General features: G+C 48.5%; 23 non-coding genes across 23 annotated transcripts; all 23 read right to left on the bottom strand.

Moving 5' to 3' along the window:
• Nucleotides 1-716: 716 nt before the first annotated feature.
• trnak-uuu lies at nt 717-789 on the bottom strand. Its single transcript has one exon. It is a non-coding gene; the product is annotated as a tRNA-Lys (tRNA).
• A 1,417-nt stretch (nt 790-2,206) lies between these two features.
• Nucleotides 2,207-2,287, bottom strand: trnas-uga. Its single transcript has one exon. It is a non-coding gene; the product is annotated as a tRNA-Ser (tRNA).
• A 261-nt stretch (nt 2,288-2,548) lies between these two features.
• trnas-aga lies at nt 2,549-2,629 on the bottom strand. Its single transcript has one exon. It is a non-coding gene; the product is annotated as a tRNA-Ser (tRNA).
• Nucleotides 2,630-3,359: 730 nt separating this feature from the next.
• On the bottom strand, nt 3,360-3,432 carry trnak-uuu. Its single transcript has one exon. It is a non-coding gene; the product is annotated as a tRNA-Lys (tRNA).
• A 1,418-nt stretch (nt 3,433-4,850) lies between these two features.
• On the bottom strand, nt 4,851-4,932 carry trnas-uga. The gene has a single exon. It is a non-coding gene; the product is annotated as a tRNA-Ser (tRNA).
• A 264-nt stretch (nt 4,933-5,196) lies between these two features.
• Nucleotides 5,197-5,277, bottom strand: trnas-aga. Its single transcript has one exon. It is a non-coding gene; the product is annotated as a tRNA-Ser (tRNA).
• A 734-nt stretch (nt 5,278-6,011) lies between these two features.
• trnak-uuu lies at nt 6,012-6,084 on the bottom strand. Its single transcript has one exon. It is a non-coding gene; the product is annotated as a tRNA-Lys (tRNA).
• A 1,425-nt stretch (nt 6,085-7,509) lies between these two features.
• Nucleotides 7,510-7,591, bottom strand: trnas-uga. The gene has a single exon. It is a non-coding gene; the product is annotated as a tRNA-Ser (tRNA).
• A 265-nt stretch (nt 7,592-7,856) lies between these two features.
• On the bottom strand, nt 7,857-7,938 carry trnas-aga. The gene has a single exon. It is a non-coding gene; the product is annotated as a tRNA-Ser (tRNA).
• Nucleotides 7,939-8,665: 727 nt separating this feature from the next.
• On the bottom strand, nt 8,666-8,738 carry trnak-uuu. Its single transcript has one exon. It is a non-coding gene; the product is annotated as a tRNA-Lys (tRNA).
• Nucleotides 8,739-10,160: 1,422 nt separating this feature from the next.
• Nucleotides 10,161-10,242, bottom strand: trnas-uga. The gene has a single exon. It is a non-coding gene; the product is annotated as a tRNA-Ser (tRNA).
• Nucleotides 10,243-10,507: 265 nt separating this feature from the next.
• trnas-aga lies at nt 10,508-10,588 on the bottom strand. The gene has a single exon. It is a non-coding gene; the product is annotated as a tRNA-Ser (tRNA).
• A 731-nt stretch (nt 10,589-11,319) lies between these two features.
• Nucleotides 11,320-11,392, bottom strand: trnak-uuu. The gene has a single exon. It is a non-coding gene; the product is annotated as a tRNA-Lys (tRNA).
• A 1,420-nt stretch (nt 11,393-12,812) lies between these two features.
• On the bottom strand, nt 12,813-12,894 carry trnas-uga. The gene has a single exon. It is a non-coding gene; the product is annotated as a tRNA-Ser (tRNA).
• A 262-nt stretch (nt 12,895-13,156) lies between these two features.
• On the bottom strand, nt 13,157-13,237 carry trnas-aga. Its single transcript has one exon. It is a non-coding gene; the product is annotated as a tRNA-Ser (tRNA).
• Nucleotides 13,238-13,972: 735 nt separating this feature from the next.
• trnak-uuu lies at nt 13,973-14,045 on the bottom strand. The gene has a single exon. It is a non-coding gene; the product is annotated as a tRNA-Lys (tRNA).
• A 1,426-nt stretch (nt 14,046-15,471) lies between these two features.
• On the bottom strand, nt 15,472-15,553 carry trnas-uga. Its single transcript has one exon. It is a non-coding gene; the product is annotated as a tRNA-Ser (tRNA).
• Nucleotides 15,554-15,813: 260 nt separating this feature from the next.
• trnas-aga lies at nt 15,814-15,896 on the bottom strand. Its single transcript has one exon. It is a non-coding gene; the product is annotated as a tRNA-Ser (tRNA).
• Nucleotides 15,897-16,626: 730 nt separating this feature from the next.
• trnak-uuu lies at nt 16,627-16,699 on the bottom strand. The gene has a single exon. It is a non-coding gene; the product is annotated as a tRNA-Lys (tRNA).
• A 1,414-nt stretch (nt 16,700-18,113) lies between these two features.
• trnas-uga lies at nt 18,114-18,195 on the bottom strand. The gene has a single exon. It is a non-coding gene; the product is annotated as a tRNA-Ser (tRNA).
• A 260-nt stretch (nt 18,196-18,455) lies between these two features.
• Nucleotides 18,456-18,537, bottom strand: trnas-aga. Its single transcript has one exon. It is a non-coding gene; the product is annotated as a tRNA-Ser (tRNA).
• A 2,483-nt stretch (nt 18,538-21,020) lies between these two features.
• trnas-aga lies at nt 21,021-21,101 on the bottom strand. Its single transcript has one exon. It is a non-coding gene; the product is annotated as a tRNA-Ser (tRNA).
• Nucleotides 21,102-21,830: 729 nt separating this feature from the next.
• Nucleotides 21,831-21,903, bottom strand: trnak-uuu. The gene has a single exon. It is a non-coding gene; the product is annotated as a tRNA-Lys (tRNA).
• Between the last annotated feature and the right edge of the window lie 4,167 nt (nt 21,904-26,070).

Here is a 26,070-nt window from a genome sequence, read left to right as displayed (position 1 = left end):
GGGGTCCCACTGGGGGGGGTTTCCATAGCACCGCACGTTTCCAGCCGTGTATAATGCAATCCAAGTGATGTTCCAAGTGCTTGAATCTACAAAGATAAGTCCGAATAAAACACCACAGTCCAGAAATGGTGATCGCCAGCAGATTTGTAAAGTGAAAGGCTGTTTGCTTGCCATGCTGCCTCTTTTATACCGTTTTTCCTGTTTCCTGTCATGTGATCAGTCACATGTACACACGTCCAAATGCGTAAGAGGAAGAAAATGGCCAAGACCACATGGAAACCTGGTAAAATTCAAAAATACATCAAATCACACTGAGCAGGTTAAAACATGTAACCCTATGTACTACATGTAGCTGCTGTTCTTACTATGCCAAAATGTGACGACCAATTTGAACTAACCCAGTTACTTAATTAACTGGTTCTTATTATTTGGGATTTAAGACAGGTGTGGAGGCTATCCTCACTTGAAAGAGTTATTTGGAAAGCTGTGAGTCTTTTGAAAAATGTGCATTCTTCTTAAAAATTTTTTTAAGAACAATCTTGAGAATAAGATGAAAGCAATGTTTAGAAGATGCTGGCCCTGCAGCAGGAGGAACAGCGGTACCAACTAGGAGAACTGAGACTCACTCAGTTGACTTCATGAGCACTCTTTCCCAAGAGCTGACTCGGGTGTGCCGAGCTAGGGATATGGAGGCCGCCATCAATAGGATTGCCTCGCGCCCGAACAGGGACTTGAACCCTGGACCCTCAGATTAAAAGTCTGATGCTCTACCGACTGAGCTATCCAGGCTCCGGCTCAATCTGCCGGCTTGTTACTTGTTAGTATATAACGTATCCACAAAGCGCCGAGGTGAAGCCTGCAAAAAGCGGAATTGCGGAAGAGAGAGCAAAGACCGTGGAAGGTACAATTATCGGCACCAAATACTAAAGTCAAAGGGCAATCGCCATCCGTAGTTGGCAAGGTTCGCACCAGCACCGGATGAGGTGGCAAAAAAACATGGGAGAGAAGATCGTTGCCTGTTGGCAAAAGCCTGCCGTGACCAGTTCGAACCGGGGTTGCTGCGGCCACAAGCGCAGAGTACTAACCACTATCACGATCACGGCACGCCACTGAGCCTCAGTGGTGAGAAGGGCTGGAAGCATTGGTCGGGGCAGAGAGGAGGAGAAAAAAAAAATAACACAGCCCTTTCTCTTCTGCATGCAGGCGAACACTCTGCCACGACTACGGAGATCAGGCTTCACATTGAGGACAAAGCAGGCTGAAAAGTGGATGGGGTTTTTCAGTGCTGAGCCTGGAGTCCCACATGACTGCACTTTTGCCGCTTCTCGGCCCAGTTGACCGAAAACTTGATGGTTGCTAGCGATCCTGGGTGGCAAAACAGCCCGGTAGTAAGCCTCAGTACCCCTTAAACTAAAGCACAATATCTCGGTTAATTCACCAACTTCATTTGCTTCAATTCACAGATTCAAGCCCCTTAAAAATAGGCGTCGCTCTGCGAAGGCAATGTTTGGACATGTCTGTAGCCAAGCAAGGGAATTAGCTCAAATGGTAGGCGCTCGCTTAGCATGCGAGAGGTAGTGGGATCGATGCCCGCATTCTCCAAGCTTGGGTCCGCTCTTTTAAGCTCACTTCCCTACAGAGACAGCCTGCGCATGGCGGCAACCAATCTAAGCACCCCTGAAAGCGTTTTTGACTGACTGCTGCCAAAAGATTCTTCAGACAGGGTCTAAAACAGAGTCCAGAGGGCTAACCACTACACCATGTAACCTAGCTAGGGCCGTTTGGGCTCAGAGACAACCAATTTGAAGTAACCCATTTGCTGAATTAACTGGTTCTTATTCTTTGGCATTTAAGAGAGATGTGGGGCTATCCTCACTTTAAAGAGCTATTTTGTAAGTTTTGAGTCTTTTCAAAAATGCGCGTTCTTTTCACGTTTCTTTAAGAACAATCTTGAGTAATAAGATGAGAGCATTGTTTAGAAGATGCTGGCCCTGCAGCAGGAGGCCGCCATCGATAGGACTGCCTTTCGCCCAAACAGGCACTTGAACCCTGGACCCTCAGATTAAAATTCTGATGCTCTACCGACTGAGCTACCGGGCTCAGACCACCAACTTGATACTCGTATCAACAAAGCGCCGTTGTGCAGCCTGCAAAACAGGAAGTGTGAAGAGAGCAAAGACCGTGGAAGATGCAATTGGTCGCAACTCGTAGTCGGCAGGGTTCGAACCTGCGCGGGAGACCCCAATGGATTTCAAGTCCATCGCCTTAACCTCTCGGCCACGACTACACCGACCTGCTGCCCTCCAGGTCCGTTGACTGCAGGAAGAAAGCAGAATAGACCGCCAGCGAGCTTCAGACACAATGTCCAGCTGAAGGGTGAGGTGGCAAATAGGAGTCTGAGGGCAAAAGGCGGCGAGACCGGATTGGAAGCGGGGTTGCTGCGGCCACAGCGCGCAGGGTACTGACCACTGAAGATGACGGCGTGCTACAGTCAAGGGATTCAAAAAGTCCCGCGACTTGTTTATGCAATGCAGCGGCGGAGCAAAAGCGTAGTCGGCAGGATTCGAACCTGCGCGGGAGACCCCAATGGATTTCTAGTCCATCGCCTTAACCACTCGGCCACGACTACTGCAACACCGAGTAGAGAGGGGTCCCACTGGGGTTTCCATAGCACCGCACGTTTCCAGCCGTGTATAATGCAATCCAAGTGATGTTCCAAGTGCTTGAATCTACAAAGATAAGTCGAATAAAACACCACAGTCCAGAAATGGTGATCGCCAGCAGATTTGTAAAGTGAAAGGCTGTTTGCTTGCCATGCTGCCTCTTTTATACCGTTTTTCCTGTTTCCTGTCATGTGATCAGTCACATGTACACACGTCCAAATGCGTAAGAGGAAGAAAATGGCCAAGACCACATGGAAACCTGGTAAAATTCAAAAATACATCAAATCACACTGAGCAGGTTAAAACATGTAACCCTATGTACTACATGTAGCTGCTGTTCTTACTATGCCAAAATGTGACGACCAATTTGAACTAACCCAGTTACTTAATTAACTGGTTCTTATTATTTGGGATTTAAGACAGGTGTGGGGCTATCCTCACTTGAAAGAGTTATTTGGAAAGCTGTGAGTCTTTTGAAAAATGTGCATTCTTCTTAAAAAATTTTTTTAAGAACAATCTTGAGAATAAGATGAAAGCAATGTTTAGAAGATGCTGGCCCTGCAGCAGGAGGAACAGCGGTACCAACTAGGAGAACTGAGACTCACTCAGTTGACTTCATGAGCACTCTTTCCCAACGAGCTGACTCGGGTGTGCCGAGCTAGGGATATGGAGGCCGCCATCAATAGGATTGCCTCGCGCCCGAACAGGGACTTGAACCCTGGACCCTCAGATTAAAAGTCTGATGCTCTACCGACTGAGCTATCCAGGCTCCGGCTCAATCTGCCGGCTTGTTACTTGTTAGTATATAACGTATCCACAAAGCGCCGAGGTGAAGCCTGCAAAAAGCGGAATTGCGGAGAGAGAGCAAAGACCGTGGAAGGTACAATTATCGGCACCAAATACTAAAGTCAAAGGGCAATCGCCATCCGTAGTTGGCAAGGTTCGCACCAGCACCGGATGAGGTGGCAAAAAAACATGGGAGAGAAGATCGTTGCCTGTTGGCAAAAGCCTGCCGTGACCAGTTCGAACCGGGGTTGCTGCGCCACAACGCAGAGTACTAACCACTATACGATCACGGCACGCCACTGAGCCTCAGTGGTGAGAAGGGCTGGAAGCATTGGTCCGGGGGGCAGAGAGGAGGAGAAAAAAAAAAATAACACAGCCCTTTCTCTTCTGCATGCAGGCGAACACTCTGCCACGACTACGGAGATCAGGCTTCACATTGAGGACAAAGCAGGCTGAAAAGTGGATGGGGTTTTTCAGTGCTGAGCCTGGAGTCCCACATGACTGCACTTTTTGCTTCTCGGCCCAGTTGACCGAAAACTTGATGGTTGCTAGCGATCCTGGGTGGCAAAACAGCCGGTAGTAAGCCTCAGTACCCCTTAAACTAAAGCACAATATCTCGGTTAATTCACCAACTTCATTTGCTTCAATTCACAGATTCAAGCCCCTTAAAAATAGGCGTCGCTCTGCGAAAGCAATGTTTGGACATGTCTGTAGCCAAGCAAGGGAATTAGCTCAAATGGTAGAGCGCTCGCTTAGCATGCGAGAGGTAGTGGGATCGATGCCCGCATTCTCCAAGCTTGGGTCCGCTCTTTTAAGCTCACTTCCCTACAGAGACAGCCTGCGCATGGCGGCAACCAATCTAAGCACCCCTGAAAGCGTTTTTGACTGACTGCTGCCAAAAGATTCTTCAGACAGGGTCTAAAACAGAGTCAGAGGGCTAACCACTACACCATGTAACCCTAGCTAGGGCCGTTTGGGCTCAGAGACAACCAATTTGAAGTAACCCATTTGCTGAATTAACTGGTTCTTATTCTTTGGCATTTAAGAGAGATGTGGGGCTATCCTCACTTTAAAGAGCTATTTTGTAAGTTTTGAGTCTTTTCAAAAATGCGCGTTCTTTTCACGTTTCTTTAAGAACAATCTTGAGTAATAAGATGAGAGCATTGTTTAGAAGATGCTGGCCCTGCAGCAGGAGGCCGCCATCGATAGGACTGCCTTTCGCCCAAACAGGCACTTGAACCCTGGACCCTCAGATTAAAATTCTGATGCTCTACCGACTGAGCTACCGGGCTCAGACCACCAACTTGATACTCGTATCAACAAAGCGCCGTTTGTGCAGCCTGCAAAACAGGAATTGTGGAAAGAGAGCAAAGACCGTGGAAGATGCAATTGGTCGCAACTCGTAGTCGGCAGGGGTTCGAACCTGCGCGGGAGACCCCAATGGATTTCAAGTCCATCGCCTTAACCTCTCGGCCACGACTACACCGACCTGCTGCCCTCCAGGTCCGTTGACTGCAGGAAGAAAGCAGAATAGACCGCCAGCGAGCTTCAGACACAATGTCCAGCTGAAGGGTGAGGTGGCAAATAGGAGTCTGAGGGCAAAAGGCGGCGAGACCGGATTGGAAGCGGGGTTGCTGCGGCCACAACGCAGGGTACTGACCACTGAAGATGACGGCGTGCTACAGTCCAAGGGATTCAAAAAGTCCCGCGACTTGTTTATGCAATGCAGCGGGCGGAGCGCAAAAAGCGTAGTCGGCAGGATTCGAACCTGCGCGGGAGACCCCAATGGATTTCTAGTCCATCGCCTTAACCACTCGGCCACGACTACTGCAACACCGAGTAGAGAGGGGTCCCACTGGGGGGGGTTTCCATAGCACCGCACGTTTCCAGCCGTGTATAATGCAATCAAGTGATGTTCCAAGTGCTTGAATCTACAAAGATAAGTCCGAATAAAACACCACAGTCCAGAAATGGTGATCGCCAGCAGATTTGTAAAGTGAAGGCTGTTTGCTTGCCATGCTGCCTCTTTTATACCGTTTTTCCTGTTTCCTGTCATGTGATCAGTCACATGTACACACGTCCAAATGCGTAAGAGGAAGAAAATGGCCAAGACCACATGGAAACCTGGTAAAATTCAAAAATACATCAAATCACACTGAGCAGGTTAAAACATGTAACCCTATGTACTACATGTAGCTGCTGTTCTTACTATGCCAAAATGTGACGACCAATTTGAACTAACCCAGTTACTTAATTAACTGGTTCTTATTATTTGGGATTTAAGACAGGTGTGGGGCTATCCTCACTTGAAAGAGTTATTTGGAAAGCTGTGAGTCTTTTGAAAAATGTGCATTCTTCTTAAAAATTTTTTTAAGAACAATCTTGAGAATAAGATGAAAGCAATGTTTAGAAGATGCTGGCCCTGCAGCAGGAGGAACAGCGGTACCAACTAGGAGAACTGAGACTCACTCAGTTGACTTCATGAGCACTCTTTCCCAACAGAGCTGACTCTGGGTGTGCCGAGCTAGGGATATGGAGGCCGCCATCAATAGGATTGCCTCGCGCCCGAACAGGGACTTGAACCCTGGACCCTCAGATTAAAAGTCTGATGCTCTACCGACTGAGCTATCCAGGCTCCGGCTCAATCTGCGGCTTGTTACTTGTTAGTATATAACGTATCCACAAAGCGCCGAGGTGAAGCCTGCAAAAGCGGAATTGCGGAAGAGAGAGCAAAGACCGTGGAAGGTACAATTATCGGCACCAAATACTAAAGTCAAAGGGCAATCGCCATCCGTAGTTGGCAAGGTTCGCACCAGCACCGGATGAGGTGGCAAAAAAACATGGGAGAGAAGATCGTTGCCTGTTGGCAAAAGCCTGCCGTGACCAGTTCGAACCGGGGTTGCTGCGGCCACAACGCAGAGTACTAACCACTATCACGATCACGGCACGCCACTGAGCCTCAGTGGTGAGAAGGGCTGGAAGCATTGGTCCGGGGCAGAGAGGAGGAGAAAAAAAAAAAAAAATAACACAGCCCTTTCTCTTCTGCATGCAGGCGAACACTCTGCCACGACTACGGAGATCAGGCTTCACATTGAGGACAAAGCAGGCTGAAAAGTGGATGGGGTTTTTCAGTGCTGAGCCTGGAGTCCCACATGACTGCACTTTTGCCGCTTCTCGGCCCAGTTGACCGAAAACTTGATGGTTGCTAGCGATCCTGGGTGGCAAAACAGCCGGTAGTAAGCCTCAGTACCCCTTAAACTAAAGCACAATATCTCGGTTAATTCACCAACTTCATTTGCTTCAATTCACAGATTCAAGCCCCTTAAAAATAGGCGTCGCTCTGCGAAGGCAATGTTTGGACATGTCTGTAGCCAAGCAAGGGAATTAGCTCAAATGGTAGAGCGCTCGCTTAGCATGCGAGAGGTAGTGGGATCGATGCCCGCATTCTCCAAGCTTGGGTCCGCTCTTTTAAGCTCACTTCCCTACAGAGACAGCCTGCGCATGGCGGCAACCAATCTAAGCACCCCTGAAAGCGTTTTTGACTGACTGCTGCCAAAAGATTCTTCAGACAGGGTCTAAAACAGAGTCAGAGGGCTAACCACTACACCATGTAACCCTAGCTAGGGCCGTTTGGGCTCAGAGACAACCAATTTGAAGTAACCCATTTGCTGAATTAACTGGTTCTTATTCTTTGGCATTTAAGAGAGATGTGGGGCTATCCTCACTTTAAAGAGCTATTTTGTAAGTTTTGAGTCTTTTCAAAAATGCGCGTTCTTTTCACGTTTCTTTAAGAACAATCTTGAGTAATAAGATGAGAGCATTGTTTAGAAGATGCTGGCCCTGCAGCAGGAGGCCGCCATCGATAGGACTGCCTTTCGCCCAAACAGGCACTTGAACCCTGGACCCTCAGATTAAAATTCTGATGCTCTACCGACTGAGCTACCTCGGGCTCAGACCACCAACTTGATACTCGTATCAACAAAGCGCCGTTGTGCAGCCTGCAAAACAGGAATTGTGAAAGAGAGAGCAAAGACCGTGGAAGATGCAATTGGTCGCAACTCGTAGTCGGCAGGGTTCGAACCTGCGCGGGGAGACCCCAATGGATTTCAAGTCCATCGCCTTAACCTCTCGGCCACGACTACACCGACCTGCTGCCCTCCAGGTCCGTTGACTGCAGGAAGAAAGCAGAATAGACCGCCAGCGAGCTTCAGACACAATGTCCAGCTGAAGGGTGAGGTGGCAAATAGGAGTCTGAGGGCAAAAGACGGCGAGACCCGGATTGGAAGCGGGGTTGCTGCGGCCACAACGCAGGGTACTGACCACTGAAGATGACGGCGTGCTACAGTCCAAGGGATTCAAAAAAGTCCCGCGACTTGTTTATGCAATGCAGCGGGCGGAACGCAAAAGCGTAGTCGGCAGGATTCGAACCTGCGCGGGGAGACCCCAATGGATTTCTAGTCCATCGCCTTAACCACTCGGCCACGACTACTGCAACACCGAGTAGAGAGGGGTCCCTGAGGGTTTCCATAGCACCGCACGTTTCCAGCCGTGTATAATGCAATCCAAGTGATGTTCCAAGTGCTTGAATCTACAAAGATAAGTCCGAATAAAACACCACAGTCCAGAAATGGTGATCGCCAGCAGATTTGTAAAGTGAAAGGCTGTTTGCTTGCCATGCTGCCTCTTTTATACCGTTTTTCCTGTTTCCTGTCATGTGATCAGTCACATGTACACGTCCAAATGCGTAAGAGGAAGAAAATGGCCAAGACCACATGGAAACCTGGTAAAATTCAAAAATACATCAAATCACACTGAGCAGGTTAAAACATGTAACCCTATGTACTACATGTAGCTGCTGTTCTTACTATGCCAAAATGTGACGACCAATTTGAACTAACCCAGTTACTTAATTAACTGGTTCTTATTATTTGGGATTTAAGACAGGTGTGGGGCTATCCTCACTTGAAAGAGTTATTTGGAAAGCTGTGAGTCTTTTGAAAAATGTGCATTCTTCTTAAAAATTTTTTTAAGAACAATCTTGAGAATAAGATGAAAGCAATGTTTAGAAGATGCTGGCCCTGCAGCAGGAGGAACAGCGGTACCAACTAGGAGAACTGAGACTCACTCAGTTGACTTCATGAGCACTCTTTCCCAACGAGCTGACTCGGGTGTGCCGAGCTAGGGATATGGAGGCCGCCATCAATAGGATTGCCTCGCGCCCGAACAGGGACTTGAACCCTGGACCCTCAGATTAAAAGTCTGATGCTCTACCGACTGAGCTATCCAGGCTCCGGCTCAATCTGCCGGCTTGTTACTTGTTAGTATATAACGTATCCACAAAGCGCCGAGGTGAAGCCTGCAAAAAGCGGAATTGCGGAAGAGAGAGCAAAGACCGTGGAAGGTACAATTATCGGCACCAAATACTAAAGTCAAAGGGCAATCGCCATCCGTAGTTGGCAAGGTTCGCACCAGCACCGGATGAGGTGGCAAAAAAACATGGGAGAGAAGATCGTTGCCTGTTGGCAAAAGCCTGCCGTGACCGGTTCGAACCGGGGTTGCTGCGGCCACAGCGCAGAGTACTAACCACTATACGATCACGGCACGCCACTGAGCCTCAGTGGTGAGAAGGGCTGGAAGCATTGGTCCGGGGCAGAGAGGAGGAGAAAGAAAAAAATAACACAGCCCTTTCTCTTCTGCATGCAGGCGAACACTCTGCCACGACTACGGAGATCAGGCTTCACATTGAGGACAAAGCAGGCTGAAAAGTGGATGGGGTTTTTCAGTGCTGAGCCTGGAGTCCCACATGACTGCACTTTTGCCGCTTCTCGGCCCAGTTGACCGAAAACTTGATGGTTGCTAGCGATCCTGGGTGGCAAAACAGCCGGTAGTAAGCCTCAGTACCCCTTAAACTAAAGCACAATATCTCGGTTAATTCACCAACTTCATTTGCTTCAATTCACAGATTCAAGCCCCTTAAAAATAGGCGTCGCTCTGCACGAGGCAATGTTTGGACATGTCTGTAGCCAAGCAAGGGAATTAGCTCAAATGGTAGAGCGCTAAAGCAGCATGCGAGAGGTAGTGGGATCGATGCCCGCATTCTCCAAGCTTGGGTCCGCTCTTTTAAGCTCACTTCCCTACAGAGACAGCCTGCGCATGGCGGCAACCAATCTAAGCACCCCTGAAAGCGTTTTTGACTGACTGCTGCCAAAAGATTCTTCAGACAGGGTCTAAAACAGAGTCAGAGGGCTAACCACTACACCATGTAACCCTAGCTAGGGCCGTTTGGGCTCAGAGACAACCAATTTGAAGTAACCCATTTGCTGAATTAACTGGTTCTTATTCTTTGGCATTTAAGAGAGATGTGGGGCTATCCTCACTTTAAAGAGCTATTTTGTAAGTTTTGAGTCTTTTCAAAAATGCGCGTTCTTTTCACGTTTCTTTAAGAACAATCTTGAGTAATAAGATGAGAGCATTGTTTAGAAGATGCTGGCCCTGCAGCAGGAGGCCGCCATCGATAGGACTGCCTTTCGCCCAAACAGGCACTTGAACCCTGGACCCTCAGATTAAAATTCTGATGCTCTACCGACTGAGCTACCCGGGCTCAGACCACCAACTTGATACTCGTATCAACAAAGCGCCGTTGTGCAGCCTGCAAAACAGGAATTGTGGAAGAGAGAGCAAAGACCGTGGAAGATGCAATTGGTCGCAACTCGTAGTCGGCAGGGTTCGAACCTGCGCGGGGAGACCCCAATGGATTTCAAGTCCATCGCCTTAACCTCTCGGCCACGACTACACCGACCTGCTGCCCTCCAGGTCCGTTGACTGCAGGAAGAAAGCAGAATAGACCGCCAGCGAGCTTCAGACACAATGTCCAGCTGAAGGGTGAGGTGGCAAATAGGAGTCTGAGGGCAAAAGACGGCGAGACCGGATTGGAAGCGGGGTTGCTGCGGCCACAGCGCAGGGTACTGACCACTGAAGATGACGGCGTGCTACAGTCCAAGGGATTCAAAAAGTCCCGCGACTTGTTTATGCAATGCAGCGGGGCGGAGCGCAAAAAGCGTAGTCGGCAGGATTCGAACCTGCGCGGGAGACCCCAATGGATTTCTAGTCCATCGCCTTAACCACTCGGCCACGACTACTGCAACACCGAGTAGAGAGGGGTCCCACTGGGGTTTCCATAGCACCGCACGTTTCCAGCCGTGTATAATGCAATCCAAGTGATGTTCCAAGTGCTTGAATCTACAAAGATAAGTCGAATAAAACACCACAGTCCAGAAATGGTGATCGCCAGCAGATTTGTAAAGTGAAAGGCTGTTTGCTTGCCATGCTGCCTCTTTTATACCGTTTTTTCCTGTTTCCTGTCATGTGATCAGTCACATGTACACACGTCCAAATGCGTAAGAGGAAGAAAATGGCCAAGACCACATGGAAACCTGGTAAAATTCAAAAATACATCAAATCACACTGAGCAGGTTAAAACATGTAACCCTATGTACTACATGTAGCTGCTGTTCTTACTATGCCAAAATGTGACGACCAATTTGAACTAACCCAGTTACTTAATTAACTGGTTCTTATTATTTGGGATTTAAGACAGGTGTGGGGCTATCCTCACTTGAAAGAGTTATTTGGAAAGCTGTGAGTCTTTTGAAAAATGTGCATTCTTCTTAAAAAATTTTTTTAAGAACAATCTTGAGAATAAGATGAAAGCAATGTTTAGAAGATGCTGGCCCTGCAGCAGGAGGAACAGCGGTACCAACTAGGAGAACTGAGACTCACTCAGTTGACTTCATGAGCACTCTTTCCCAACGAGCTGACTCGGGTGTGCCGAGCTAGGGATATGGAGGCCGCCATCAATAGGATTGCCTCGCGCCCGAACAGGGACTTGAACCCTGGACCCTCAGATTAAAAGTCTGATGCTCTACCGACTGAGCTATCCAGGCTCCGGCTCAATCTGCCGGCTTGTTACTTGTTAGTATATAACGTATCCACAAAGCGCCGAGGTGAAGCCTGCAAAAGCGGAATTGCGGAAGAGAGAGCAAAGACCGTGGAAGGTACAATTATCGGCACCAAATACTAAAGTCAAAGGGCAATCGCCATCCGTAGTTGGCAAGGTTCGCACCAGCACCGGATGAGGTGGCAAAAAACATGGGAGAGAAGATCGTTGCCTGTTGGCAAAAGCCTGCCGTGACCGGATTCGAACCGGGGTTGCTGCGGCCACAACGCAGAGTACTAACCACTATACGATCACGGCACGCCACTGAGCCTCAGTGGTGAGAAGGGCTGGAAGCATTGGTCCGGGGCAGAGAGGAGGAGAAAGAAAAAAATAACACAGCCCTTTCTCTTCTGCATGCAGGCGAACACTCTGCCACGACTACGGAGATCAGGCTTCACATTGAGGACAAAGCAGGCTGAAAAGTGGATGGGGTTTTTCAGTGCTGAGCCTGGAGTCCCACATGACTGCACTTTTGCGCTTCTCGGCCCAGTTGACCGAAAACTTGATGGTTGCTAGCGATCCTGGGTGGCAAAACAGCTTCGGTAGTAAGCCTCAGTACCCCTTAAACTAAAGCACAATATCTCGGTTAATTCACCAACTTCATTTGCTTCAATTCACAGATTCAAGCCCCTTAAAAATAGACGTCGCTCTGCGAAGGCAATGTTTGGACATGTCTGTAGCCAAGCAAGGAATTAGCTCAAATGGTAGAGCGCTCGCTTAGCATGCGAGAGGTAGTGGGATCGATGCCCGCATTCTCCAAGCTTGGGTCCGCTCTTTTAAGCTCACTTCCCTACAGAGACAGCCTGCGCATGGCGGCAACCAATCTAAGCACCCCTGAAAGCGTTTTTGACTGACTGCTGCCAAAAGATTCTTCAGACAGGGTCTAAAACAGAGTCAGAGGGCTAACCACTACACCATGTAACCTAGCTAGGGCCGTTTGGGCTCAGAGACAACCAATTTGAAGTAACCCATTTGCTGAATTAACTGGTTCTTATTCTTTGGCATTTAAGAGAGATGTGGGGCTATCCTCACTTTAAAGAGCTATTTTGTAAGTTTTGAGTCTTTTCAAAAATGCGCGTTCTTTTCACGTTTCTTTAAGAACAATCTTGAGTAATAAGATGAGAGCATTGTTTAGAAGATGCTGGCCCTGCAGCAGGAGGCCGCCATTGATAGGACTGCCTTTTCGCCCAAACAGGCACTTGAACCCTGGACCTTCAGATTAAAAGTCTGATGCTCTACCGACTGAGCTAGCCGGGCTCAGACCACCAACTTGATACTCGTATCAACAAAGCGCCGTTGTGCAGCCTGCAAAACAGGAATTGTGGAAGAGAGAGCAAAGACCGTGGAAGATGCAATTGGTCGCAACTCGTAGTCGGCAGGGGTTCGAACCTGCGCGGGAGACCCCAATGGATTTCAAGTCCATCGCCTTAACCTCTCGGCCACGACTACACCGACCTGCTGCCCTCCAGGTCCGTTGACTGCAGGAAGAAAGCAGAATAGACCGCCAGCGAGCTTCAGACACAATGTCCAGCTGAAGGGTGAGGTGGCAAATAGGAGTCTGAGGGCAAAAGGCGGCGAGACCGGATTGGAAGCGGGGTTGCTGCGGCCACAACGCAGGGTACTGACCACTGAAGATGACGGCGTGCTACAGTCAAGGGATTCAAAAAGTCCCGCGACTTGTTTATGCAATGCAGCGGGCGGAGCGCCAAAGCGTAGTCGGCAGGATTCGAACCTGCGCGGGAGACCCCAATGGATTTCTAGTCCATCGCCTTAACCACTCGGCCACGACTACTGCAACACCGAGTAGAGAGGGGTCCCACTGGGGGGGGTTTCCATAGCACCGCACGTTTCCAGCCGTGTATAATGCAATCCAAGTGATGTTCCAAGTGCTTGAATCTACAAAGATAAGTCGAATAAAACACCACAGTCCAGAAATGGTGATCGCCAGCAGATTTGTAAAGTGAAAGGCTGTTTGCTTGCCATGCTGCCTCTTTTATACCGTTTTTTCCTGTTTCCTGTCATGTGATCAGTCACATGTACACAGTCCAAATGCGTAAGAGGAAGAAAATGGCCAAGACCACATGGAAACCTGGTAAAATTCAAAAATACATCAAATCACACTGAGCAGGTTAAAACATGTAACCCTATGTACTACATGTAGCTGCTGTTCTTACTATGCCAAAATGTGACGACCAATTTGAACTAACCCAGTTACTTAATTAACTGGTTCTTATTATTTGGGATTTAAGACAGGTGTGGGGCTATCCTCACTTGAAAGAGTTATTTGGAAAGCTGTGAGTCTTTTGAAAAATGTGCATTCTTCTTAAAAATTTTTTTTAAGAACAATCTTGAGGAATAAGATGAAAGCAATGTTTAGAAGATGCTGGCCCTGCAGCAGGAGGAACAGCGGTACCAACTAGGAGAACTGAGACTCACTCAGTTGACTTCATGAGCACTCTTTCCCAACGAGCTGACTCGGGTGTGCCGAGCTAGGGATATGGAGGCCGCCATCAATAGGATTGCCTCGCGCCCGAACAGGGACTTGAACCCTGGACCCTCAGATTAAAAGTCTGATGCTCTACCGACTGAGCTATCCAGGCTCCGGCTCAATCTGCCGGCTTGTTACTTGTTAGTATATAACGTATCCACAAAGCGCCGAGGTGAAGCCTGCAAAAAGCGGAATTGCGGAAGAGAGAGCAAAGACCGTGGAAGGTACAATTATCGGCACCAAATACTAAAGTCAAAGGGCAATCGCCATCCGTAGTTGGCAAGGTTCGCACCAGCACCGGATGAGGTGGCAAAAAAACATGGGAGAGAAGATCGTTGCCTGTTGGCAAAAGCCTGCCGTGACCAGTTCGAACCGGGGTTGCTGCGGCCACAGCGCAGAGTACTAACCACTATACGATCACGCACGCCACTGAGCCTCAGTGGTGAGAAGGGCTGGAAGCATTGGTCCGGGGCAGAGAGGAGGAGAAAGAAAAAAATAACACAGCCCTTTCTCTTCTGCATGCAGGCGAACACTCTGCCACGACTACGGAGATCAGGCTTCACATTGAGGACAAAGCAGGCTGAAAAGTGGATGGGGTTTTTCAGTGCTGAGCCTGGAGTCCCACATGACTGCACTTTTGCCGCTTCTCGGCCCAGTTGACCGAAAACTTGATGGTTGCTAGCGATCCTGGGTGGCAAAACAGCCCGGTAGTAAGCCTCAGTACCCCTTAAACTAAAGCACAATATCTCGGTTAATTCACCAACTTCATTTGCTTCAATTCACAGATTCAAGCCCCTTAAAATAGGCGTCGCTCTGCGAAGGCAATGTTTGGACATGTCTGTAGCCAAGCAAGGGAATTAGCTCAAATGGTAGGAGCTCGCTTAGCATGCGAGAGGTAGTGGGATCGATGCCCGCATTCTCCAAGCTTGGGTCCGCTCTTTTAAGCTCACTTCCCTACAGAGACAGCCTGCGCATGGCGGCAACCAATCTAAGCACCCCTGAAAGCGTTTTTGACTGACTGCTGCCAAAAGATTCTTCAGACAGGGTCTAAAACAGAGTCAGAGGGCTAACCACTAACCACTACACCATGTAACCCTAGCTAGGGCCGTTTGGGCTCAGAGACAACCAATTTGAAGTAACCCATTTGCTGAATTAACTGGTTCTTATTCTTTGGCATTTAAGAGAGATGTGGGGCTATCCTCACTTTAAAGAGCTATTTTGTAAGTTTTGAGTCTTTTCAAAAATGCGCGTTCTTTTCACGTTTCTTTAAGAACAATCTTGAGTAATAAGATGAGAGCATTGTTTAGAAGATGCTGGCCCTGCAGCAGGAGGCCGCCATCGATAGGACTGCCTTTCGCCCAAACAGGCACTTGAACCCTGGACCCTCAGATTAAAATTCTGATGCTCTACCGACTGAGCTACCCGGGCTCAGACCACCAACTTGATACTCGTATCAACAAAGCGCCGTTGTGCAGCCTGCAAAACAGGATTGTGTGAAGAGAGAGCAAAGACCGTGGAAGATGCAATTGGTCGCAACTCGTAGTCGGCAGGGTTCGAACCTGCGCGGGGAGACCCCAATGGATTTCAAGTCCATCGCCTTAACCTCTCGGCCACGACTACACCGACCTGCTGCCCTCCAGGTCCGTTGACTGCAGGAAGAAAGCAGAATAGACCGCCAGCGAGCTTCAGACACAATGTCCAGCTGAAGGGTGAGGTGGCAAATAGGAGTCTGAGGGCAAAAGGCGGGAGACCGGATTGGAAGCGGGGTTGCTGCGGCCACAGCGCAGGGTACTGACCACTGAAGATGACGGCGTGCTACAGTCAAGGGATTCAAAAAGTCCCGCGACTTGTTTATGCAATGCAGCGGGCGGAGCGCAAAGCGTAGTCGGCAGGATTCGAACCTGCGCGCGGGAGACCCCAATGGATTTCTAGTCCATCGCCTTAACCACTCGGCCACGACTACTGCAACACCGAGTAGAGAGGGGTCCCACTGGGGTTTCCATAGCACACATACGTTTCCAGCCGTGTATAATGCAATCCAAGTGATGTTCCAAGTGCTTGAATCTACAAAGATAAGTCGAATAAAACACCACAGTCCAGAAATGGTGATCGCCAGCAGATTTGTAAAGTGAAAGGCTGTTTGCTTGCCATGCTGCCTCTTTTATACCGTTTTTCCTGTTTCCTGTCATGTGATCAGTCACATGTACACACGTCCAAATGCGTAAGAGGAAGAAAATGGCCAAGACCACATGGAAACCTGGTAAAATTCAAAAATACATCAAATCACACTGAGCAGGTTAAAACATGTAACCCTATGTACTACATGTAGCTGCTGTTCTTACTATGCCAAAATGTGACGACCAATTTGAACTAACCCAGTTACTTAATTAACTGGTTCTTATTATTTGGGATTTAAGACAGGTGTGGGGCTATCCTCACTTGAAAGAGTTATTTGGAAAGCTGTGAGTCTTTTGAAAAATGTGCATTCTTCTTAAAAAAATTTTTAAGAACAATCTTGAGAATAAGATGAAAGCAATGTTTAGAAGATGCTGGCCCTGCAGCAGGAGGAACAGCGGTACCAACTAGGAGAACTGAGACTCACTCAGTTGACTTCATGAGCACTCTTTCCCAACGAGCTGACTCGGGTGTGCCGAGCTAGGGATATGGAGGCCGCCATCAATAGGATTGCCTCGCGCCCGAACAGGGACTTGAACCCTGGACCCTCAGATTAAAAGTCTGATGCTCTACCGACTGAGCTATCCAGGCTCCGGCTCAATCTGCCGGCTTGTTACTTGTTAGTATATAACGTATCCACAAAGCGCCGAGTGAAGCCTGCAAAAACGGAATTGCGGAAGAGAGAGCAAAGACCGTGGAAGGTACAATTATCGGCACCAAATACTAAAGTCAAAGGGCAATCGCCATCCGTAGTTGGCAAGGTTCGCACCAGCACCGGATGAGGTGGCAAAAAACATGGGAGAGAAGATCGTTGCCTGTTGGCAAAAGCCTGCCGTGACCAGTTCGAACCGGGGTTGCTGCGGCCACAACGCAGAGTACTAACCACTATACGATCACGGCACGCCACTGAGCCTCAGTGGTGAGAAGGGCTGGAAGCATTGGTCCGGGCAGAGGAGGAGGAGAAAGAAAAAAATAACACAGCCCTTTCTCTTCTGCATGCAGGCGAACACTCTGCCACGACTACGGAGATCAGGCTTCACATTGAGGACAAAGCAGGCTGAAAAGTGGATGGGGTTTTTCAGTGCTGAGCCTGGAGTCCCACATGACTGCACTTTTGCGCTTCTCGGCCCAGTTGACCGAAAACTTGATGGTTGCTAGCGATCCTGGGTGGCAAAACAGCCGGTAGTAAGCCTCAGTACCCCTTAAACTAAAGCACAATATCTCGGTTAATTCACCAACTTCATTTGCTTCAATTCACAGATTCAAGCCCCTTAAAAATAGGCGTCGCTCTGCGAAGGCAATGTTTGGACATGTCTGTAGCCAAGCAAGGGAATTAGCTCAAATGGTAGGCGCTCAAGCAGCATGCGAGAGGTAGTGGGATCGATGCCCGCATTCTCCAAGCTTAGGTCCGCTCTTTTAAGCTCACTTCCCTACAGAGACAGCCTGCGCATGACGGCAACCAATCTAAGCACCCCTGAAAGCGTTTTTGACTGACTGCTGCCAAAAGATTCTTCAGACAGGGTCTAAAACAGAGTCAGAGGGCTAACCACTACACCATGTAACCCTAGCTAGGGCCGTTTGGGCTCAGAGACAACCAATTTGAAGTAACCCATTTGCTGAATTAACTGGTTCTTATTCTTTGGCATTTAAGAGAGATGTGGGGCTATCCTCACTTTAAAGAGCTATTTTGTAAGTTTTGAGTCTTTTCAAAATGCGCGTTCTTTTCACGTTTCTTTAAGAACAATCTTGAGTAATAAGATGAGAGCATTGTTTAGAAGATGCTGGCCCTGCAGCAGGAGGCCGCCATCGATAGGACTGCCTTTCGCCCAAACAGGCACTTGAACCCTGGACCCTCAGATTAAAATTCTGATGCTCTACCGACTGAGCTACCGGGCTCAGACCACCAACTTGATACTCGTATCAACAAAGCGCCGTTGTTGCAGCCTGCAAAACAGGAATTGTGGAAAGAGAGCAAAGACCGTGGAAGATGCAATTGGTCGCAACTCGTAGTCGGCAGGGTTCGAACCTGCGCGGGGAGACCCCAATGGATTTCAAGTCCATCGCCTTAACCTCTCGGCCACGACTACACCGACCTGCTGCCCTCCAGGTCCGTTGACTGCAGGAAGAAAGCAGAATAGACCGCCAGCGAGCTTCAGACACAATGTCCAGCTGAAGGGTGAGGTGGCAAATAGGAGTCTGAGGGCAAAGGCGGCGAGACCGGATTGGAAGCGGGGTTGCTGCGGCCACAACGCGCAGGGTACTGACCACTGAAGATGACGGCGTGCTACAGTCAAGGGATTCAAAAAGTCCCGCGACTTGTTTATGCAATGCAGCGGGCGGAGCAAAGCGTGGTCGGCAGGATTCGAACCTGCGCGGGGAGACCCCAATGGATTTCTAGTCCATCGCCTTAACCACTCGGCCACGACTACTGCAACACCGAGTAGAGAGGGGTCCCACTGGGGTTTCCATAGCACCGCACGTTTCCAGCCGTGTATAATGCAATCCAAGTGATGTTCCAAGTGCTTGAATCTACAAAGATAAGTCGAATAAAACACCACAGTCCAGAAATGGTGATCGCCAGCAGATTTGTAAAGTGAAAGGCTGTTTGCTTGCCATGCTGCCTCTTTTATACCGTTTTTCCTGTTTCCTGTCATGTGATCAGTCACATGTACACACGCCCAAATGCGTAAGAGGAAGAAAATGGCCAAGACCACATGGAAACCTGGTAAAATTCAAAAATACATCAAATCACACTGAGCAGGTTAAAACATGTAACCCTATGTACTACATGTAGCTGCTGTTCTTACTATGCCAAAATGTGACGACCAATTTGAACTAACCCAGTTACTTAATTAACTGGTTCTTATTATTTGGGATTTAAGACAGGTGTGGGGCTATCCTCACTTGAAAGAGTTATTTGGAAAGCTGTGAGTCTTTTGAAAAATGTGCATTCTTCTTAAAAATTTTTTTAAGAACAATCTTGAGAATAAGATGAAAGCAATGTTTAGAAGATGCTGGCCCTGCAGCAGGAGGAACAGCGGTACCAACTAGGAGAACTGAGACTCACTCAGTTGACTTCATGAGCACTCTTTCCCAACAGAGCTGACTCGGGTGTGCCGAGCTAGGGATATGGAGGCCGCCATCAATAGGATTGCCTCGCGCCCGAACAGGACTTGAACCCTGGACCCTCAGATTAAAAGTCTGATGCTCTACCGACTGAGCTATCCAGGCTCCGGCTCAATCTGCGGCTTGTTACTTGTTAGAATATAACGTATCCACAAAGCGCCGAGGTGAAGCCTGCAAAAACGGAATTGCGGAAGAGAGAGCAAAGACCGTGGAAGGTACAATTATCGGCACCAAATACTAAAGTCAAAGGGCAATCGCCATCCGTAGTTGGCAAGGTTCGCACCAGCACGGATGAGGTGGCAAAAAACATGGAGAGAAGATTGTTGCCTGTTGGCAAAAGCCTGCATCAGGATTCGAACCGGGGTTGCTGTAGCCACCGCAGAGTACTAACCACTATACGATCGGCCGCGGAGCCTTGCTGGAAGCAGTCGGGGCAGAGAGGAGAGGGAAAGAAAAAAATAACACAGCCCTTTCTCTTCTGCATGCACGAACACTCTGCCACACTGAGATCAGGCTTCACATTGAGGACAAAGCAGGCTGAAAAGCAGTGGATAGGGGTTTTCAGTGCTGAGGGAGCAGATCCACTTTTGCGCTTCGGGTTGACCGAGAAAAACAGCTTGATAGTAAGCCTCAGTACCCCTTAAACTAAAGCACAATATCTCGGTTAATTCACCAACTTCATTTGCGTCAATTCACAGATTCAAGCCCCTTAAAAATAGGCGTCGCTCTGCGAAGGCAGTATTTGGACATGTCTGTAGCCAAGCAAGGGGAATTAGCTCAAAGCTCGCGCAGCATGCGAGAGGTAGTGGGATCGATGCCCGCATTCTCCAAGCAGGTCCGCTCTTTTAAGCTCACTTCCCTACAGAGACAGCCTGCGCATGGCGGCAACCAATCTAAGCACCCCTGAAAGCGTTTTTGACTGACTGCTGCCAAAAGATTCTTCAGACAGGGTCTAAAACAGAGTCCAGAGGGCTAACCACTACACCATGTAACCCTAGCTAGGGCCGTTTGGGCTCAGAGACAACCAATTTGAAGTAACCCATTTGCTGAATTAACTGGTTCTTATTCTTTGGCATTTAAGAGAGATGTGGGGCTATCCTCACTTTAAAGAGCTATTTTGTAAGTTTTGAGTCTTTTCAAAAATGTGCGTTCTTTTCACGTTTCTTTAAGAACAATCTTGAGTAATAAGATGAGAGCATTGTTTAGAAGATGCTGGCCCTGCAGCAGGAGGCCGCCATTGATAGGACTGCCTTTCGCCCAAACAGGCACTTGAACCCTGGACCCTCAGATTAAAAGTCTGATGCTCTACCGACTGAGCTACCCGGGCTCAGACCACCAACTTGATACTCGTATCAACAAAGCGCCCGTTGTGCAGCCTGCAAAACAGGAATTGTGGAAGAGAGAGCAAAGACCGTGGAAGATGCAATTGGTCGCAACTTCGTAGTCGGCAGGGGTTCGAACCTGCGCGGGGGAGACCCCAATGGATTTCAAGTCCATCGCCTTAACCTCTCAGCCACGACTACACCGACCTGCTGCCCTCCAGGTCCGTTGACTGCAGGAAGAAAGCAGAATAGACAGCCAGCGCGAGCTTCAGACACAATGTCCAGCTGAAGGTGAGGTGGCAAATAGAGTCTGAGGGCAAAAGGCGGCGAGACCCGGATTGGAAGCGGGGTTGCTGCGGCCACAAGCGCAGGGTACTGACCACTGAAGATGATGGCGTGCTACAGTCCAAGGGATTCAAAAAGTCCGCGACTTGTTTATGCAATGCAGCGGGCGGAGCATAAAGCGTAGTCGGCAGGATTCGAACCTGCGCGGGAGACCCCAATGGATTTCTAGTCCATCGCCTTAACCACTCGGCCACGACTACTGCAACACCGAGTAGAGAGGGGTCCCACTGGGGGTTTCCATAGCACGCACGTTTCCAGCCGTGTATAATGCAATCCAAGTGATGTTCCAAGTGCTTGAATCTACAAAGATAAGTCCGAATAAAACACCACAGTCCAGAAATGGTGATCGCCAGCAGATTTGTAAAGTGAAAGGCTGTTTGCTTGCCATGCTGCCTCTTTTATACCGTTTTTCCTGTTTCCTGTCATGTGATCAGTCACATGTACACACGTCAAATGCGTAAGAGGAAGAAAATGGCCAAGACCACATGGAAACCTGGTAAAATTCAAAAATACATCAAATCACACTGAGCAGGTTAAAACATGTAACCCTATGTACTACATGTAGCTGCTGTTCTTACTATGCCAAAATGTGACGACCAATTTGAACTAACCCAGTTACTTAATTAACTGGTTCTTATTATTTGGGATTTAAGACAGGTGTGGGGCTATCCTCACTTGAAAGAGTTATTTGGAAAGCTGTGAGTCTTTTGAAAAATGTGCATTCTTCTTAAAAATTTTTTTAAGAACAATCTTGAGAATAAGATGAAAGCAATGTTTAGAAGATGCTGGCCCTGCAGCAGGAGGAACAGCGGTACCAACTAGGAGAACTGAGACTCACTCAGTTGACTTCATGAGCACTCTTTCCCAGCGAGCTGACTCGGGTGTGCCGAGCTAGGGATATGGAGGCCGCCATCAATAGGATTGCCTCGCGCCCGAACAGGGACTTGAACCCTGGACCCTCAGATTAAAAGTCTGATGCTCTACCGACTGAGCTATCCAGGCTCGGCTCAATCTGCCGGCTTATTTACTTGTTAGAATATAGCGTATCCACAAAGCGCCCGAGGTGAAGCCTGCAAAAAAGCGGAATTGCGGAAGAGAGCAAAGACCGTGGAAGGTACAATTATCGGCACCAAATACTAAAGTCAAGGGCAATCGCCATCCGTAGTTGGCAAGGTTCGCACCAGCACCGGATGAGGTGGCAAAAAACATGGGAGAGAAGATCGTTGCCTGTTGGCAAAAGCCTGCCGTGACCAGTTCGAACCAGGGTTGCTGCGGCCACAACGCCAAGAGTACTAACCACTATCGATCACGGCACGCCACTGAGCCTCAGTGGTGAGAAGGGCTGGAAGCATTGGTCCGGGGCAGAGAGGGAGGAGAAAGAAAAAAATAACACAGCCCTTTCTCTTCTGCATGCAGGCGAACACTCTGCCACGACTCACGGAGATCAGGCTTCACATTGAGGACAAAGCAGGCTGAAAAGTGGATGGGGTTTTTCAGTGCTGAGCCTGGAGTCCCACATGACTGCACTTTTGCGCTTCTCGGCCCAGTTGACCGAAAACTTGATGGTTGCTAGCGATCCTGGGTGGCAAAACAGCTTCGGTAGTAAGCCTCAGTACCCCCTTAAACTAAAGCACAATATCTCGGTTAATTCACCAACTTCATTTTGCTTCAATTCACAGATTCAAGCCCCTTAAAAATAGGCGTCGCTCTGCGAAAGCAGTGTTTGGACATGTCTGTAGCCAAGCAAGAGAAGTGAAGCTCAAATGGTAGAGGCGCTCGCTTAGCATGCGAGAGGTAGTGGGATCGATGCCCGCATTCTCCAAGCTTAGGTCCGCTCTTTTAAGCTCACTTCCCTACAGAGACAGCCTGCGCATGGCGGCAACCAATCTAAGCACCACCTGAAAGCGTTTTTTGACTGACTGCTGCCAAAAGATTCTTCAGACAGGGTCTAAAACAGAGTCCAGAGGAGCTAACCACTACACCATGTAACCCTAGCTAGGGCGTTTGGGCTCAGAGACAACCAATTTGAAGTAACCCATTTGCTGAATTAACTGGTTCTTATTCTTTGGCATTTAAGAGAGATGTGGGGCTATCCTCACTTTAAAGAGCTATTTTGTAAGTTTTGAGTCTTTTCAAAAAATGCGTTCTTTTCACGTTTCTTTAAGAACAATCTTGAGTAATAAGATGAGAGCATTGTTTAGAAGATGCTGGCCCTGCAGCAGGAGGCCGCCATGACCCGAGAACTGATAGGACTGCCTTTCGCCCAAACAGGCACTTGAACCCTGGACCCTCAGATTAAAATTCTGATGCTCTACCGACTGAGCTACCGGGCTCAGACCACCAACTTGATACTCGTATCAACAAAGCGCGTTGTGCAGCCTGCCAAAACAGGAATTGTGGAAAGAGAGCAAAGACCGTGGAAGATGCAATTGAGTCGCAACTCGTAGTCGGCAGGGTTCGAACCTGAAGCTGCTCGGGAGACCCCAATGGATTTCAAGTCCATCGCCTTAACCTCTCGGCCACGACTACACCGACCTGCTGCCCTCCAGGTCCGTTGACTGCAGGAAGAAAGCAGAATAGACCGCCAGCGAGCTTCAGACACAATGTCCAGCTGAAGGGTGAGGTGGCAAATAGGAGTCTGAGGGGCAAAAAGGCGAGACCCAGTTAACAAGCGGGGTTGCTGCGGCAGCCTTTTTGAGTACTGACCACTGAAGATGAACAGCGTGCTACAGTCAAGGGATTCTTAAAAAAGTCCAGCGACTTGTTTATACAATGCAGTGGTAGAGCATAAAGCGTAGTCGGCAGGATTCGAACCTGCGCGGGAGACCCCAATGGATTTCTAGTCCATTTGCTGCGAATTAGCTCGGCCACGACTACTGCAACACCGAGTAGAGAGGGGTCCCACTGGGAGAGGTTTCCATAGCACCGCGACGTTTCCAGCCTGTATAATGCAATCCAAGTGATGTTCCAAGTGCTTGAATCTACAAAAGATAAGTCGAATAAAACACCACAGTCCAGAAATGGTGATCGCCAGCAGATTTGTAAAGTGAAAGGCTGTTTGCTTGCCATGCAGCCTCTTTTATACCGTTTTTTCCTGTTTCTGTCATGTGATCAGTCACATGTACACACGTCCAAATGCGTAAGAGGAAGAAAATGGCCAAGACCACATGGAAACCTGGTAAAATTCAAAAAAATACATCAAATCACACTGAGCAGGTTAAAACATGTAACCCTATGTACTACATGTAGCTGCTGTTCTTACTATGCCAAAATGTGACGACCAATTTGAACTAGCAGTTACTTAATTAACTGGTTCTTATTATTTGGGATTTAAGACAGGTGTGGGGCTATCTCACTTGAAAGAGTTATTAGAAAGCTGTGAGTCTTTTGACAAAATGTGCATTCTTCTTAAAAATTTTTTAAGATACAATCTGAGGAATAAGATGAAAGACAATGTTTGGAAGATGCTGGCCTGCAGCAGGAGGAACAGCGGTACCAACTGAGAACTGAAGACTCACTCAGTTGCTACATGTCCACTCTTTCAAAAAGTCAGCTGACTTGTTTATGCAATGCTAGGGATATGGAGGCCGCCATCAAAGCGTTGTCGGCGCCCGAACTGTGGGACTTGACCCCCTGGACCCTCTAGTCCATCGCGCCTTAACCACTGCTCGACTACTGAGCACCGGTAGAGAGACCACCCACTGATACTCGGTTTCCAAGCACAGCCGCGTGTCCAACCGTGTGCAATCCAAGGAAGTGTGGAAAGAGTGGAAAATCTACAAAGATAATTCGAATAAAACACCACAGTCCAGAAATGGTGATCGCCAGCGAAATTTGTAAAGTGAAAAGGCAATTGCTTGCCATGCTGCCTCTTTTATACTGTTTTTCCTGTTTCCTGTCATGTGATCAGTCACATGTCCGTTGGCTGCATGCGTAAGAGGAAGCAAAATGGCGCAAGACCACATGGAAACCTGGTCAGCTGAAAAATACATGGCAAATCACACTGAGGAGTTAAAACATGTAACCCTATGTACTACATGTAGCTGCTGTTCTTACTATGCCAAATGTGACGACCAATTTGAACTGACCAGTTACTTGATTAACTGGTTCTTATTATTTTGGGATTTAAGACAGGTGTGGGGCTATCCTCACTTGAAAGAGTTATTTGAAAGCTGTGAGTCTTTTGAAAAATGTGCATTCTTCTTAAAAAAATTTTTAAGAACAATCTTGAGAATAAGATGAAAGCAATGTTTAGAAGATGCTGGCCCTGCAGCAGGAGGAACAGCGGTACCAACTAGGGAGAACTGAGACTCACTCAGTTGACTTCATGAGCACTCTTTCCCAACGAGCTGACTCGGGTGTGCCGAGCTAGGGATATGGAGGCCGCCATCAATGGGATTGCCTCGCGCCGAACAGGGACTTGAACCCTGGACCCTCAGATTAAAAGTCTGATGCTCACCGACTGAGCTATCCAGGCTCGGCTCAATCTGCCGGCTTGTTACCATTAGTATATAACGTGTATCCACAAAGCGCGAGAGTGAAGCCTGCAAAAAGCGGAATTGCGGAAGAGAGAGCAAGACCGTGGAAAGTACAATTATAGGCACCAAATACTAAAGAAAGGGCAATCGCCATCCGTAGTTGGCAAGAGTTCGCACCAGCACCGGATGAGGTGGCAAAAAAAAACATGGGAGAAGATGCGTTTGCCTGTTGGCAAAAGCCTGCCGTGACCAGTTCGAACCAGGGTTGCTGCGGCCACAACGCAGAGTACTAACCACTGTATACGATCACGGTACGCCACTGAGCCTCAGTGGTGAGAAGGGCTGGAAGCATTGGTCAGTCCAGGGAGGAGAGGAGGAAAGAAAAAAATAACACAGCCCTTTCTCTTCTGCATGCAGGCGAACACTCTGCCACGACTCACGGAGATCAGGCTTCACATTGAGGACAAAGCAGGCTGAAAAAGTGGATGGGGAGTTTTTCAGTGCTGAGCCTGGAGTCCCACATGTTGCACTTTTGCCGCTTCTCGGCCCAGTTGACCGAAAACTTGATGGTTGCTAGCGATCCTGGGTGGCAAAACAGCCGGTGGCTAAGCCTCAGTACCCATAAACTAAAGCACAATATCTCCGGTTAATTCACCAACTTCATTTTGCGTCAAATTCACAGATTCAAGCC

The sequence above is a fragment of the Puntigrus tetrazona genome, chromosome 4 (genome assembly GCF_018831695.1).
Source record: "Puntigrus tetrazona isolate hp1 chromosome 4, ASM1883169v1, whole genome shotgun sequence".
Lineage (NCBI taxonomy): Eukaryota > Metazoa > Chordata > Actinopteri > Cypriniformes > Cyprinidae > Puntigrus > Puntigrus tetrazona.
The sequence above is the reverse complement of the archived record's forward strand: the minus strand, read 5'-3'. Positions and strand labels throughout refer to the sequence as shown.